Consider the following 14,988-nt stretch of genomic DNA (forward strand, 5'->3'; position numbering starts at 1 on the left):
CAACCAGCCACGAGAGCCATGCTGGCTTTCTGCACCTTCTTTTGTGCAAGCCACTTCGCTAGCACAAGTAGTACAGCACTAAGAGCAGGCATCCCCAAACTTCGGCCCTCCAGATGTTTTGGACTACAATTCTCATCATTGTTTTGGACTACAATTCCCATCATCCCTGACAACTGGTCCTGTTAGCTAGGGATCATGGGAGTTGTAGGCCAAAACATCTGGAGGGCCGCAGTTTGGGGATGCCTAAGAGACTTTAACTTAGCAAGATACTGAATTCCTTCCAATGAAATGAAATGGATGCCATTTACTAGGTACCATTGCCTTCAAATGGCAGAATCTTAGAAAAGACATTAACGGCTGTTCTAAAATCTAATTAAATTTTAGAGTGCTAGTAATACAGCCATAAGGCTTGCATAAGCCATTATCTACATTAATAAAAATTAAAGTCAAAAATTAAAGTCAAACAATATCTGCACAATAGTAATGTACCTGGATTCAAGGTCACTTTAATTCCCTGATTATGTTATTCTTGTTTATAGTTGCCATAAAAATTATTGATTATTTAATCAAGTTTTCAGATGCATGTTCATTTGTTTTAACTTTGTTCTCCAAATGCACATTATTGAGACAGAAATTATGAAGATAATTATTTCTTTGCGTTATTTATTTGCCATTACAAACAGAGTATGAATTTTATGAAAATCTGCAGAGATGCTTGGGAAAGAAAAGCGTAGGGGGGGGGGAGAAGAGATTTAAGATGCATTTCTCTCTAAACCATGAAGATGTACAGAATAAGCATCACCAGTTAGGTGAGAATATAAACATAGGGGATGAAGCAGTCAGTATCCCTGCATAGCTCTGTAGAATATATACAACACCGTATGAAAGATGTGCTCTCTCTGTGTGTTAATATCCTCATGGAAGGTTCCATTTTGAGTTAAACATTCAGGTAAGTAGGTGTGGTGAAATACCTCTATCTGGTACCTTGGAAGCCCACTGCCACTTACAGTAGGTAATAATGGCCTAGATGAACTATAATGATTGCTGTTCCAATAATTTAAAAAGGTTGGATTATGTGAGTCTGAAAAAAGAAAAGAAAAGGAAGAAACATAGGAAAAGTGCAGGAGAATAACTTTATTGTGGCACCCCAATAACAGATACCCCATAAAAAAACAAGTGACCTGAGAGTGGCATGTAGTTTGAAAATACCTGGGGGTGGGGGGACTGGCTTTTGGAAAAGAAAAGTCTCGACTTTTACTGAGTAGTTTCATTTTAGATTATTTTTTTAATATCCCATTTTCCTACTAAAGTAATACCAAAAGCGGTTGTAGTAGATAAATACTAGCCCAAGATCCCAGATGGGAAGAGCTATGCTTGCTTTATTAACACACATTTGCAGGAGCTTCCATGTTCCCAAAAGCTACTAGCTAAGAGTTGCTGTTTTAATTCTGCCCTGCGATCCTGAAACAATGTGAATGGGCACTTTTTAAAGCTTTATTATATTTTGGAGTGTAGCCAAAAATATTACAGTGGTGGTGGGAAGTTCAGGTGTCAATCAGCTGACAGAGAAGGTTTTGAGGTATTGGGCATGGTGATTTAGTATGCCTACACTGACACAGTAAGTCATGCACAGGATTCTTTTTTGGAGGTGGGATGTGTTTCCTGCTTGGCAGGGGGTTGGACTGGATGGCCTTTGTGGTCTCTTCCAACTCTACAATTCTATGATTCTATGTGCTTTTAATGTAGGGTGTGTATGCAGCTACAGTAAAAGCATAAAATGACTTGAAGGATGGCATAGGCTGCCTTGCTTCCTTGTTTAAGCCCTATAATGTCACTCTTAGTATTCCACTTTTAAGCTACTACGTGTTGGATCCTGAGTGTTCCTTTTGTGTGTAGAAGTGCTCATTTTGCCTTTGTGGAAAGGACTGTGATCCAGTGGGTGCTTCAACTGGAGGAAGGCAGGGAAGCAACTTTCACTAATCTCTCCCTTCATCCCGTAGACCCCACTGTCAGCCCTCCTAAGCAATGCTGCAAGTGAACTATGATATCATCAAACACCATCTTTCTCCTTCCACCAGCAGGAACATCCTGTGAGTAGAGTTCTTACAGGAACTTCGGTCTTTAGCCGCATGCTCCTTTTCATTCAAAGCAAATAGTGGGTGATATCCAGTTGTGTTCCCTCTGCTTTTTGAAGGCATCTATCAGCACAATAAGGACAGAGACAATTTTCAGTGATGCTTCTTCCACCCTGCAGCTCTGTGTGCCCCCCCACCCCATGTGCTTTATAGAGTCTCTCAACCCTTCAGAGCAGATTTATTCCACAGATGCCTTCAAATCAGTGGAGGTAACACTATGAACACCACCCTATACTTTAGTAATGTGCTACAAGAAGATCCTTACAACATGACTCACTTGTTTTTGATGGTCCCAAATTGAGTCTATATGCTGTAAATCTGGTTCTTGCTATTTGAAAATAATCTTCTAGAGTCTTCCCAAAGTGCAGTGCAGTAAAATACTCCAACGCTCACTTTACAGTGCAGGAATGAAGAACCTGTGGTCCTCCAGATGAAACCCAATTCCAATTCCCGCCATCCCCAGCCACCATGAACAATGGTCAGAAATGACAGGACTTAGTCAAACAAAATCTGGAAGGTCAGAGTTTGCATACCCTTGCTGCGGTGGTTCTTCCACGTGAAGTACATATCTTAACTCACCACATCCAAATTGCTTATCCTGTAAAACTCCAACTTTAAGAGAGGTACCGTATGTACATAAGCAATTGTAGAGATAGCTGGGAATACTTGGTTTAATCAATGTATGCAAAAGAAACCACTATCTATAAACTACTGTCTAGTAGTCACTCAATTCCAGTTAATTTCTTCTAGCTTTTTCTAGCTCTTTACCACTCCTTAGCTCATTTTTTACACATGAAAGAAGTGCCAATTGGCTGCTGGCTTGAAGAGAAAACAGATCCCACATACAGGAGGACCGTGCATATGGTGTTAAATGTAGAATTATGTCTTTCTAGGATACACACTTGTTTCTCATCGAATTAACTTATAAAAATATGGACAAGAAAATGCATACTTCAGGTGGCATAAGGATCATATTCTATTTGAAAATGCATGTACTAATAGGAGCTAACAAAGGTTTAGAGGAAAAAGTGGAACGAGAGAAATAAAAATTTAACCACTGAAAATCCAACTAATAGCAAAACACACTATTCAAAAATATGTGCAAAACCTACAATTTGGAAAATATTGTGACAGATTCCCTTACTCTGCCAGGGAAATATGGTATTATCAAAAACCATCTTTCTCCTTCCACCAGCAGGAACATCTGTGAGTAGAGCCAATTTTCAGTATTGTGTACTGTATTTAGAACTTTCAAAATGGGTTCCACTAGTTGTTGTTGTTGTTGTTTAGTCGATTTATCTAATTTCTTTTTCTCTTTCTTATTTAAAACGACTGCTTCAAGAGCTTCACCCAAGACTTAAATGAATGGATGAATCACCATGAAAGAAGACAGTCTTAAGGCACTATTAAGAGGGCAGCCACACTGCTGCAGTTAATGAAGGGAAGACAACCAAAGAGAAGAGGACGGATGACCATGGATGTGTAAAATGGGATGGGGTGGGGGTAGGGAGAGTCCATGAAGCATGAATAGATCACAAGAAGCATTTGGTTTTGGATGACAAATTGTACTGCAATACCCTTTTTCTGTGCCTTCAGGATGGATAGCTGGTAATGGAGCAAAGTGTATCAATTACTCTGGGAAAATAGGTAGCACAAAATGCCTTTTGCTTCTCTTGCTGGTGCACAGAATAGTTTTTCAGTTCTATATTGTGTAAATTAGCCAAACAGGGTGTGTTTGTTAAAAGAAAATATTTGTCTCATACAGTGACCATTTTAGGATTTCTTGCCTCTCTCATGATTTCTCACAAGCAACACACCCCAACAAGAAAACTTTACCACAGGAACTGAAAAAATTTTCATCTCAAGAAGAATTTTATGTGATTACAGTTCTTTCTCCTTTTTAAAAACCTGTCCACAAGAATCCTTTGAAAACGATTCTATACCATATAATTATTATTATTTTATTAGTTATTGAATTATTCTCCTTTCCTCCCCCCGAGAAGCCTAGGGCAGCAAAATATCTACAAGCAGTTACAGCTAAAAACATTATTCCATCCAATTATTTCTGGGTTGCCAGGAACCATATTCTTCAGACATCAAACGGCTGGGTAAATAGGAATGCTTTCAATTTCCTCCTGAAAATTAATAATAATAGAGCCAAGTGCACCTCACTAGGGAGGGCATTCCATAACCAAGGAACCAGCAGTGAATGGACCATCTCAATAGTCAATAGCCAACAGCCAACAGTCAATAGTCAATAGTTGGGTCAGAGGTGGTTGGTATTGGGGAAGGCACTCTTTAGCATGGAGAAGATGATTATGAAGGCATCTTAGCACTGAGACAGATAATGTTTACCCCATCAGGGGAAAGACTCGTGAGCTTCCTAATATGGTACATCTTCAAATGTACACCAATGATTTTTATAATGTTCATTAATCTTGCTGTATAGTTGAAATTTCATACGTTGCTAAAAGGAAGTTCTATTGTTGTATTAAGGCAATTCACTTTTGCTTTTCCACTGAGCAAACATCTTGAAAGCACCAGCTCATAACATGATGGAACATAAAGGTAAAGGACCCCTGACAGTTAAGTCCAGCCGCGAATGATTCTGGAGTTGCAGCACTCATCTCGTTTTACTGGCCGAGGGAGCTGATGTTTGTCCGCAGATTGTTTTTTCCGGGTCATGTGGCCAGCATGACTAAGCCGCTTCTGGCGAAACCAGAGCAGCACATGGAAATGCCGTTTACCTTCCCGCCGGAGTGGTACCTATTTATCTACTTGCACTTTGACGTGCTTTCGAACTGCTAGGTTGGCAGGAGCTGGGACCGAACAACGGGAGCTCACCCCATCGCGGGGATTCGAAGCGCTGACCTTCCAATCGGCAAGCCCAAGGCTCAGTGGTTTACACCACAGTGCCACCCTCATCCCTTAACATTTTGAAAGCATCAGCGCATAACATGATGGAACATAGAGAGGAGCAAATGAGCACATTCCACAATATTCTGGATGGCCAGAGACCTATATACTAAATGTGCACCCATGAAACAAGCATGTTTAATGTTAGGTATTTAAGATCTTTTGGTGTAGCTTTCATCTGATCATTTTAGTTTCTGCCAGAGGCTCTTCCCATTGGTGTCCTTTTTTGTAATTTCTTCTGACAGTTACACATTTAAACAAAAGGTTCTCTGTATGTGTGTGTGTGTATACTTTAATAAACCTTTTCTTTTCATAGGAAAGGTTATGTTGTGTTAGGATGAGTGCATAAAAGGTCTCAGAGCATCTTCTGTTTAGCCCGCAGAGGAGCTGTGAGCCTCGGGCAGAAGGAATTGCAGATTGCTAGCCGATTAGAATAAAAAATATTCTTTTTAATATTTTTGTATGCTTTATTGCTTTTTCACTTGCTTGACAGTTCCATCTACCCACTGCCATCGGCTATCTTCATCAGTGACTGATCTCTTTTCCCTCTCCTGTCCAACAATGCAGGAACATTTGAATTGCAGGACAGGCTAGAAACCTTTATTTCATATAATTATAATTGTTACAATAGAAAGTGACTGCTGTGCACTGAACATTCTTGAATGTCACTTGACTCACATTTAAATATTCTCCTCTCTGTCTCACTGTAACAAAGAAACTGAATACTAAACAATGGAGCCATTACCAATCCAAAATATATGTCCTTCTACTACTTGACAGTCATTGGTCAATAGGACTAATTTACCTACTGTCCAGGTGATTATGAGTGTAATGAATGAATAATGGTTATGCATGTAACACACAACTATACATAAACATCCATGGAGTAATTTTTTTAAGGACTGAAGTAATATGTGGCATATCCTTCTCTCTCTCTCTCTCTCTCTCTCTCTCTCTCTCTCTCTCTCTCTCTCTCTCTGGAAAATGTAGCAGATCAAAGAAACTGGACTGTCACATTTAGGGGTCACCCTTCTGGATAAAGTAAGGGTGGGGGAGACGCTAAATTATATTTGAACAGCATTCATGTTGCTTGCCTTTTGTCCACAGATTCCACTGAGATGGAAAGCTGTCTCAAGTAGGTTGTGCGACATTTGAGAAACCACCTTGGTATCACAAATTCCAAATACAGGTATATTGATTTGGTACACATGTTTGGGTGTCTTCTTGGTTAACTAAAGAAAGAATTAATGCCAAACTGTATAAAGAGTGTACGTCCACTGTTCAACTTAGTGTGTCAGTTTTTTCATAAGCATCAACAACCACTGACGGTTAATATACTGACATTTACTGGTGACTTCCTAGTGCTGGGCTATTGTTAATCTTGTTGCCACTAGACTAGCCATATGTGAGAGAGGAGGTTCATATCACCAGGGTGGGTGAGGGATGAAATAGGCAAGCTTCTCACCCTGAAGCATTTCATTGTGAAACTTTTTATAAGCCAATGTTCAACATTGTGAAGAACACTCACTGTTCTATAATATATCAAGAACTTTTCTGGGTGGTGGTTTGTATAAATTATTTTCTCATCAACCCTTTTACAAGGCAAGTTCAATGATGGGAATGAGGAAAAATCAGCCTTGAATGATTTTGGCATGTTTCTTTTTAGAAATTAATCAGATAAATTATTAGCAATGAATAATTTGACCAGCTCTATTAGGCTAAAATGTCAGCATTAGCCACTGTCAGAAAGAGGTTAGCTAATCAGGTAAAATCATCTGACTGTTCTGTGGGACAAATTTTAATGATAACAACAACCTTTAATGAAACTCTGTACAATTCCCACTTCAACAGTTCACAATAATCTCTCTGATATAGTTTTATAGTTTCAAAATGAAAATCCCAAACAAATCATTCTTTAAATTCCCTGTCTCTAGCCTACTTGTCCACCTACAATCATTACGGAAGAAACATTTGCTTCCGATCAAACGTTTGACATCAACATAGACCCAAACCAGTATTTAATCATGCTGGCAAAGAGGTCAGACGTCCCCTAAAGGTTATCACATCCAACTCCCTATAATGCAGGAATTTCAACTAAATCATCCACAATAGATGGCCATCCAACCTCTGCTGAAAATCCTCCAACGAAGGAGAGTCTACTATCTTCCAAATGGGTCTGTCCCAATGCTACTTACTCTGTCTAGCCGTCAGATTTTAGGCACAGGAATTTCTTGGCCTTGTTGCCTTACATTTTTAAAGTAAATTATATGGTAGATTGGCCCTGACAACTTTTAAGTGCAAATCAGTGACCTATGGCACTTCCAAGAGTGTTCCATTACAACTATATTGCAGGCAGAGAAGTTGGCATGAATGTTGAGGAACACAGTGATGGCAAAATTATAAAACACTATTGAGAAATACTCATGGATGGATGGATGGAGACTCTTTTGCTGTTTTCAAAATTGGAATACAATCCATGGGAAGAGGGTGAAGATTAACTATGCCACAAATTACTAACAACTTGATATTAGAGGCCCAGTGACTAGAGTATATTTGGGATTCTAATCTTGGCCCAGCCTGGCCCAGCTAGCTGCTAAACCTAGCTAGAAACTACTTGCAAACGTTGATCACCAGGATTATGGCACAGGTACTGCAGAGTTGAAGAAAACATAGCCTGAACATAGAAAAGTATTTTTCTCTTCAGAGTATCTGAAAACTGACAAACAAGGAATGTATTATATCATTCAGATATTTCTCTCACCTTTTTTGGAACCGCTTCTTAAACTGTCCATGGGATAGCTCTTTCTCTGGTATCTATGATGAAGGGTCCCAAACATGTGACACACACCTGCATTAAACAAAAAACAAAAAACAAACCAGAGCTCATATTTAGATCAGTGAAGCAGATAATGTAGGGAAGATGGTGCTGAGCCCATAGACATAAAGAAAAACAGAGATGTAGGACATCATAGAATTATAGCACAGAGAAAAGATAAGAAAGAACCGAGTCACATGATCCTTTGTGGGGATGCTGATCCACCTTGTCATCTCCACCCATAAAAGCAAGCTCTGCCAGGGGACAGCAAAGCAGCTGCATGAGAAGCCTGCAGAGGCTACAGAAAGAACTGTGAGTGGAGGGATGTCCTATTTGCCATCCTTGGGCCCACCTGGGAATATCACCAAACCTGCTACAGCCTGGAACTGAATGTGGAGAGTGCAGCCAGGAATGGCCCAAGACATTTTTGGCACCTGAAGTCAACCACAAAATTGTGCTTCCCAAGCAAGGGAAAAAGGTGTTGAATGAAGCTCTACATCAGGAACAAGGGGGAAGGGAGCGTGGAATAAAGATCTACACTGGCATCTGTTGCCCCTGTGGATTCTGCTGCCTGAGGTGGTTGCCTCAACTTACATCATGGGTGGGCCGGCCCTGAGTGCAGCTGATTGCTGAATAGGGCATAATGTGGGAAGCCCGAGCAAATGCCATCTACCCTGGTGGCAGTCGATAAAAACTGCCTAGAGAGAGTGATTAGGATGACGACAGCAGGTTCTTGGAGCTCTCTTCTTTGTGAGATTTTGCAGGTAAGCTATGAGCTTGTTTGGTCCCTGGGAGGGTGGGTGAGTGGAGTCCTGCATAAAAGCCAGGAGGTTGAGAGAAGAAGTGTGTCATTAAGAAGGAACTGGTAACGGGTCTATATTTGTATCAACATAGCATTTGCACATGCAAATACCATGTGTATTTTTTGTAACATTAGTTGTTTTAAGTTGTCTGTGTTGGTATAGTTCTCTGTACAACTCTTAGACACACAACAACAACAACAACAACAACAACAACAACACACTATCCAGCAAAGGAATTCTTGTTAAAATGGGTGTGTGTATAGAGAGAGTTAGTACACCAAACAAAGAAAGGAAATGAAGCCTGCAAGTGAATTGAAGTGAGCAAGTTCTCTGCAGAAAACAAGCTCCGCCTTTTTGGGGGGATAGGGGTGCTCAAGAATAACTCTCTTACACAGTTGTCAGTGGGTGTGTGAAATGTAGGAGAACAGGGATTGGGTGAGAAGGAGCAAAGCCACCTGAACACTTTCGGAGCTGGGGGAAAAGAGTAATGGGGCTGTGTAAGACATCTGCCTCTCTTATTTTTCCTGGAGGACAGAAAATCTTTTGTTATCAACTTGTTAAGTTAAATTACGAGCAAAGCCATATTATGTACTATCCAGTGCCTCTTGCTATTCTTAGTCAATTGACTACAACTTCAGCCCAAAGGAGGTGCTTTCTCTAGACCAGGCATCCCCAAACTGCGGCCCTCCAGATGTTTTGGCCTACAACTCCCATGATCCCTAGCTAACAGGACCAGTGGTCAGGGATGATGGGAATTGTAGTCCAAAACATCTGGAGGGCCGAAGTTTGGGGATGCCTGCTCTAGACGTTGCAGAGTTTTCAGCTGAAATAATCTAATTTCACTTTCACTTAAGTAAATCTCTAGTTCAATAGACACTGTTCCAATTGTTCTTGATCAAAGTTCTGATGCCCTGCTCTGGGGAGCAATGAAACCATTCCCCCCCTTTACAAACAATATCACGCCATAGCCTCATGACAGCAGTATCTCCACATATGCAGTTGAGTAAGATAGAGAAGTCAAGAAGAGTGTCTTTTCACTCTCAATAAAAGGTTTCCTCCTGTCTGTCATTCCCCCCCCATAAGAAAGCATCAAAATAACAACTTCGACTCTAAGTGGCTCGTATTAAAGTTGTGCTCTTTATAAGCCCATCTAAAAGACATTTGTTGCTATTAAGGGCTTCAGTTTTTGAAAGCCAAGCTACATAGTATCTATCAAAATATTTGTACTTGTCTGTAAACTGCTGGCTCAACATTTAAGCTATCATTTCTTGGGTAACTAATCTCTACTATGAAGGAACACCCTAGGATTATAACCATATTTATACACTACTAGATAAATCGCAGGATAAAAACATTTGAGGGTTATTTCAGGAGGAACTGGAATGTTCTTTGCTGACCTATTTCTCAAACTGTAATAGCTTTCTTAAGAGTGGATCATGTTTTATTGGGATTAATATTGACTGAAGGTGCCTGAAATGGATAAGTATCTTCCCTAGCTCATCCTGGGGCTCTTTCAAATATTAGTCAGAGAAATAAGTTCTGCCAGTGTTTTGAGAAAGCACTTCTATTTGCTTAATTCAAATATATGTCTGGATGAGCATGTTCAAAGTTCATTAAAAAAAAACACACTACCAAAGTGACAGGTACACAAAACAGCTCTGGGTGTTTGTACATTCAAGCTTTCAGAGTGTTAATGAATAAATGGACTGTGTGCTTCCAAACGCAGAAAGGCACCATCTATAACTTTATATATTTGACACTTACTCTTAGAAAGAATCTGGCTTGTGTGTTTGTTTCAAAACTTGCAAGATTGGCAAGCATAATCTTTTAAAAGTCAAAGAAAAGGGAAGTGGTGATATTTTGGTGAAATAAAAGATTTATTATCTTCAATATTTCCACTATCTAATTTAATACAAAGTTTAGTTTAAAATAAAAATTGTCTCCACATGCTCCATAAGCTACCATTCCCTCTACCCTCTTGAAATGCATGCAATATTTCTAAGTGATCTCTGCTATAGGGAAACTGATTCCAAGTGACAAAAAATGGACTCTTCTTAAAACTTAAATAGAAAAGAGCCCAGGTCATGAAAACTTGCTTGATTTACAATTTAGCAGGATTAATAAAGGATGTAAAAATTTACTCCTGATTTCTCAAGGTTTGACTTGGGACTTGCTTCTGCCAGCCACAACCTAAACTGAAAAAAAGAAAAGAAACATGACGGATGGACAGAGGGAAGATTCTCACTCCCCAAAAGCTAGTACAGCAAGCACAAAGGCTTGTAATATTGCAGTCAAGCAGAAATTTACAGACCAAGTTTGCAAAGCAACAGAACAAAAAGAACACTTTTTTTGTGATGAATGGCTTCCATCTGTGGAGTTCACAGGCAAAAAGAAACTAGATTAATCTAAAGCCTAACAAGATGAATACAGAGTCATCTATATGCTCTAAAAACCGTGACTAAAGAATGTGTAAAGGGAAGCCTTAGACCACGGGTGTCAAACACAAGGCCCGGGGGCCAAATCCGGCCCGCCAGACCTTGTCATGTGGCCCGCCTAGCGCCCCAGCCAGCAGGACCCAGCAGCGGGACCTTGCTGCTGAAGCGCCGTGCCGACAAAGCACCAACAAACAGCTGGGGCCGGGGGGGGGGTAGAAAGGCGGCCGGAGCAGCGCTGCGTGGAGCGCCCCGAGCCACAGCAGGAGGAGGAGGAGGCAGCTTGCCGGGTCAGCGCCCGGCAGCACCGCACTGAGAGTCCCGAGCCTCTGCGACGCAGCAGTGCTCTGTAGCACTTTGAATCCTCCTCCTCCTCCTCCTGCCACGGCTCGGCGCCTAGAAACAGCTGCTGCTGCTGCTGAAGCACAGACAAAGCACCCAGCAGCGCCGCGTGGAGGAGGAGGAGGATTGAAAGTGGTACAGATCACTGCTGCGTCCCAGAGGCTCGGGACTCTCCACACGGCGCTGCCGGGCACCGACCCGGCAAGCCGCCTCCTCCTCCTCCTCCTGCCGCGGCTCAGCCTCATGAACGTGAGCTCAGCAGCGGCTCAGCCTCATGAACGTGCAACTCTGAGGCTTTACGCACTTCTCCTAAAACGGACACCCGCTGCCTCACGCTGCACGGGAAATGCTTTTTGCCCCTGGGTCCCTTCGCGCTCTTTTCTGGCACTGAATCAAAGCGGCGACCCCCCCCCTTCCCTTTCTTTCTTCCTCTCTCTCGTTCTTATTCTTTCTTTCACTCTCCTTCCTTCCTTCTTTATCTTTGTCTTCTCTCCCTCTTTCTTTTTCTTTCCTTCTTTATTCCTTCTTTCCTACTCTTCTTTCTCTCACCTCTTTCCTTCCTCTCTCCCTCCTGCTCCCTCTTTTCTTTCTTTCTTCCTTCCTTCCTTCCTTCCGTCCTTCCCATCTTTCTTCCTCTCCCTCATTCTTATTCTTTCTTTCCCTCTACTTCCTTCCTTCTTTCTCCCTTTCCGTCTTATCTCCCTCTTTCTTTTTCTTTCCTTCTTTATTCCCTTCCTTATTTCCTACTCTTCTTTCTCTCCCCTCTTTCCTTCCTTCCTCCCTCCCCTCCCCTCCCTCTCCCTCTCCTCAGAAACATAGGATGCTGCTTTATACTTCTGGCCCTTAAACCCTGGAACCAGGAGAGCAGCTCCAGTGAGTCAACCTCAGCCAGTCCCTTTGGTGAAGGGTGGTGGCTCACTGGCAGAACATCTGTCCTGCATGCAGAAGGACCCCAGCATCTCCAGGTACTAGTAGCTCTGCAAAGGTCCTGCATGAAACCCTAGCGAGCCTCCACCACCCAGTGCAGTTACCAAAAATCATTTTTCAATAAATTGTACAATAATTGTACATTTGAATATCTACTTGCCATTATTCTGACTATGTTTCTGCTTTCAGAGCTAGTTATTACTTACATTATTACAAAAAACAGTAATAATTGAATGCAGTGACAATAATTTATGATAATAAAGAGTGGACACATAGTCCTACAGATACAACCGGCCCTTTGAGGGTGACCAAACTGCTGATGCGGCCCCCGATGAATTTGAGTTTGACACCCCTGCCTTAGACAAACAACACACTTTGGTAACCACTTGTGGGGGGTGGGAGGGAGGGAACTGTGATTCAATTATGTAAGGGGCACAAGGATTTTTTATTTAATTTTCCTGAGAAGTGATCCCTTGTATAGCAAATCTTAACCAAGGGACTGATTCAGTTTCCATCTGCATCCCCTATGTTTACTGGTCCACACATGAAAGTTTTCACCTGTCAACCTACCAGCAGCTCTCCCACCAGCACAGTAAGAGCTAAACTTGCAATTGTGGTCATTATACTGTTGGTGCTCCCGACTAGAAGAGCAGCTTCACACCAGTCGGATACTTACAGCTGTATGCAATGTTAAGAAAGGGGCTATAAATAAAAGCACTTTCTACCTTCGAGAGCATTCACTTTTGGCATGCTAATTGCATATGTACAATCACCCAGAAGGCTGTAGCTCTGCCCCTGACTTTAGTTGTTTCCCAGTAAGGCAGTAACCACCCAGCAAAAGTTAATACTCAAGCTTGTGATTGCAAGGTGTGCTTACTGGCAGAACTTCTAGCTGCAGGGAAGGTCTGAGGATTTTAATATGACATCACAAGAAGCAGCTACCATTTTTTTCCATGTTACTTTTGCAGCTACAACAAGACATAGGCACAAACATCTCCTAGCTTGCATATGTCTCATCTTGCTGCTCTGGATAGCGCTGCCACTGCTGCAAGAAAAATGATGGAAACCTATAAAGAATTATAGCCTGAGGTGGGTGCTACATCTGCACAGCTCCTCTGGTTTTTTTGTTTGTTTGTTTGTTTTTTCCTGTGCGACATTATCCTTGCCAGACTTGATGCCTTTAGGCAAACAGCTTGCTGCTTTACTACCCCTTTGATGAAACAAAACTGATGAATGGGGTTGGGTGTTTTAGCTCATTTGCTTTTTTTTGTCCTTATACTCACGTCTGTTCTGGTTTTTAAAACTGCAACATGTTCCTCTTATCTGTAATTAAATAATGCCCTAATTTTTTATAAAGTGTGTGTGGGGGGGGGGGAAAGGGCTATTCATTTTCTCTCACAAAAATGACTTGGCAAGTCTTCCTTGAGCTCAGAGTTGGCAGAGGAGTTGCCGACTGAGACTAAGGCTATCATACCACCAGCTGGGTAATTGGACCAGGCTCCCATGGCTGGTGGATCAGAATCCATGGAGCCCAAGGCTGGTTGTCCAAAGCCTGCAGCAGAATCGCAAATGTGTACATCAAGCCTCACTTGCTGTTGGAATTGAGTGCCTGCATTTACCATCCCTCCTGCTACCATGCACAGAGATGCAGAAAAGCAAACAAGTGCAATATAATTTCCCAAACACCACAAGAAAAGTGACATGCTTTCCTTTAACCTACATGTTGACATCAGACAGACCCTAGTCCCAAGTGAGTGGTTTGCTGTCCGAACCACTCACATGGCCCCCAATGCAAAGTTCCTCTTTGCCTTCCATCTAGACTGAAGCCTGGGTGAATATCTGAAAGAAGAAGACCTCTTATTTCTGACAAACACTAGCTTCCCCCTTCCTGCTTTGCTTCCCTGGAAGTAGTATCAATGTGAAATGGTAGCCTGATCCAGCTGCACCAAAACAAGAAGGCTTTCTGATCCCGAGGCCACAGAGATCTGGCCTGACAGTGAGAGGGTTAATCCTTCTTTTGCTCTTCAACTCTGATCTCACCTCAACCCAAGAATTTGCTGGTCACACAAGCTAGAATGTATCAGATATACCAGTATTTGTGTAGACCTTTTGGTACAAGTGTAAACAGGCAAACTGTAATATTCACTATTTTTCCTGGGTGGAAAGGGTAGCATTATACAACATGATTAAGACTGCATTTTTACTTTCAAAACCAGACTCCACTAAAAGGCCAAGTCTCAAGTACTTAAAAGCCATTCTCTAGAAGTCTTCAATGGGTGAAGACAGAACCATGAATATAGGAGGCTGGTGCCATGGCTAGAATTGTGTAAGGCACAGTAGCTGACACAAGCCTGAAAAAGGGACCATTAGCAGGCCTCCAGAGATGTAGTGTAGAGGCTAAGAAATGATGCAAAAAGGAAAAAGGGGGGGGGATAGGTACTAAATGAGCTATCCAAAAGTTAGAAATGAATTAATTTTACAGGAACCTGGATTTTGCTTTCCCCAGGTGTTCCATGAATAAAATGAATTGGTAGCATCATAACACACATGACTTGGAGACACTGATAGATTGATTCACTATTGCTCTCCTTTCGCCATGAAGCTGAAAGCAAATGCCT

General features: G+C 41.7%; 1 protein-coding gene across 1 annotated transcript in view; it reads right to left on the minus strand.

Annotated features, from left to right (window-relative positions):
- LOC118080810 (contactin-4) overlaps positions 1–14,988 on the minus strand; it is a 514,415-nt gene that overhangs the window by 324,146 nt on the left and 175,281 nt on the right. Inside the window, exon 3 of the mRNA XM_035106605.3 lies at positions 7,813–7,899. The gene's annotated coding sequence lies outside the window, so the exon portion shown is untranslated. The remainder of the gene's footprint in view (positions 1–7,812; positions 7,900–14,988) is intronic.

The sequence above is a fragment of the Zootoca vivipara genome, chromosome 2 (genome assembly GCF_965207765.1).
Source record: "Zootoca vivipara chromosome 2, rZooViv2.hap1.1, whole genome shotgun sequence".
Classification (NCBI taxonomy): Eukaryota; Metazoa; Chordata; class Lepidosauria; order Squamata; family Lacertidae; genus Zootoca; species Zootoca vivipara.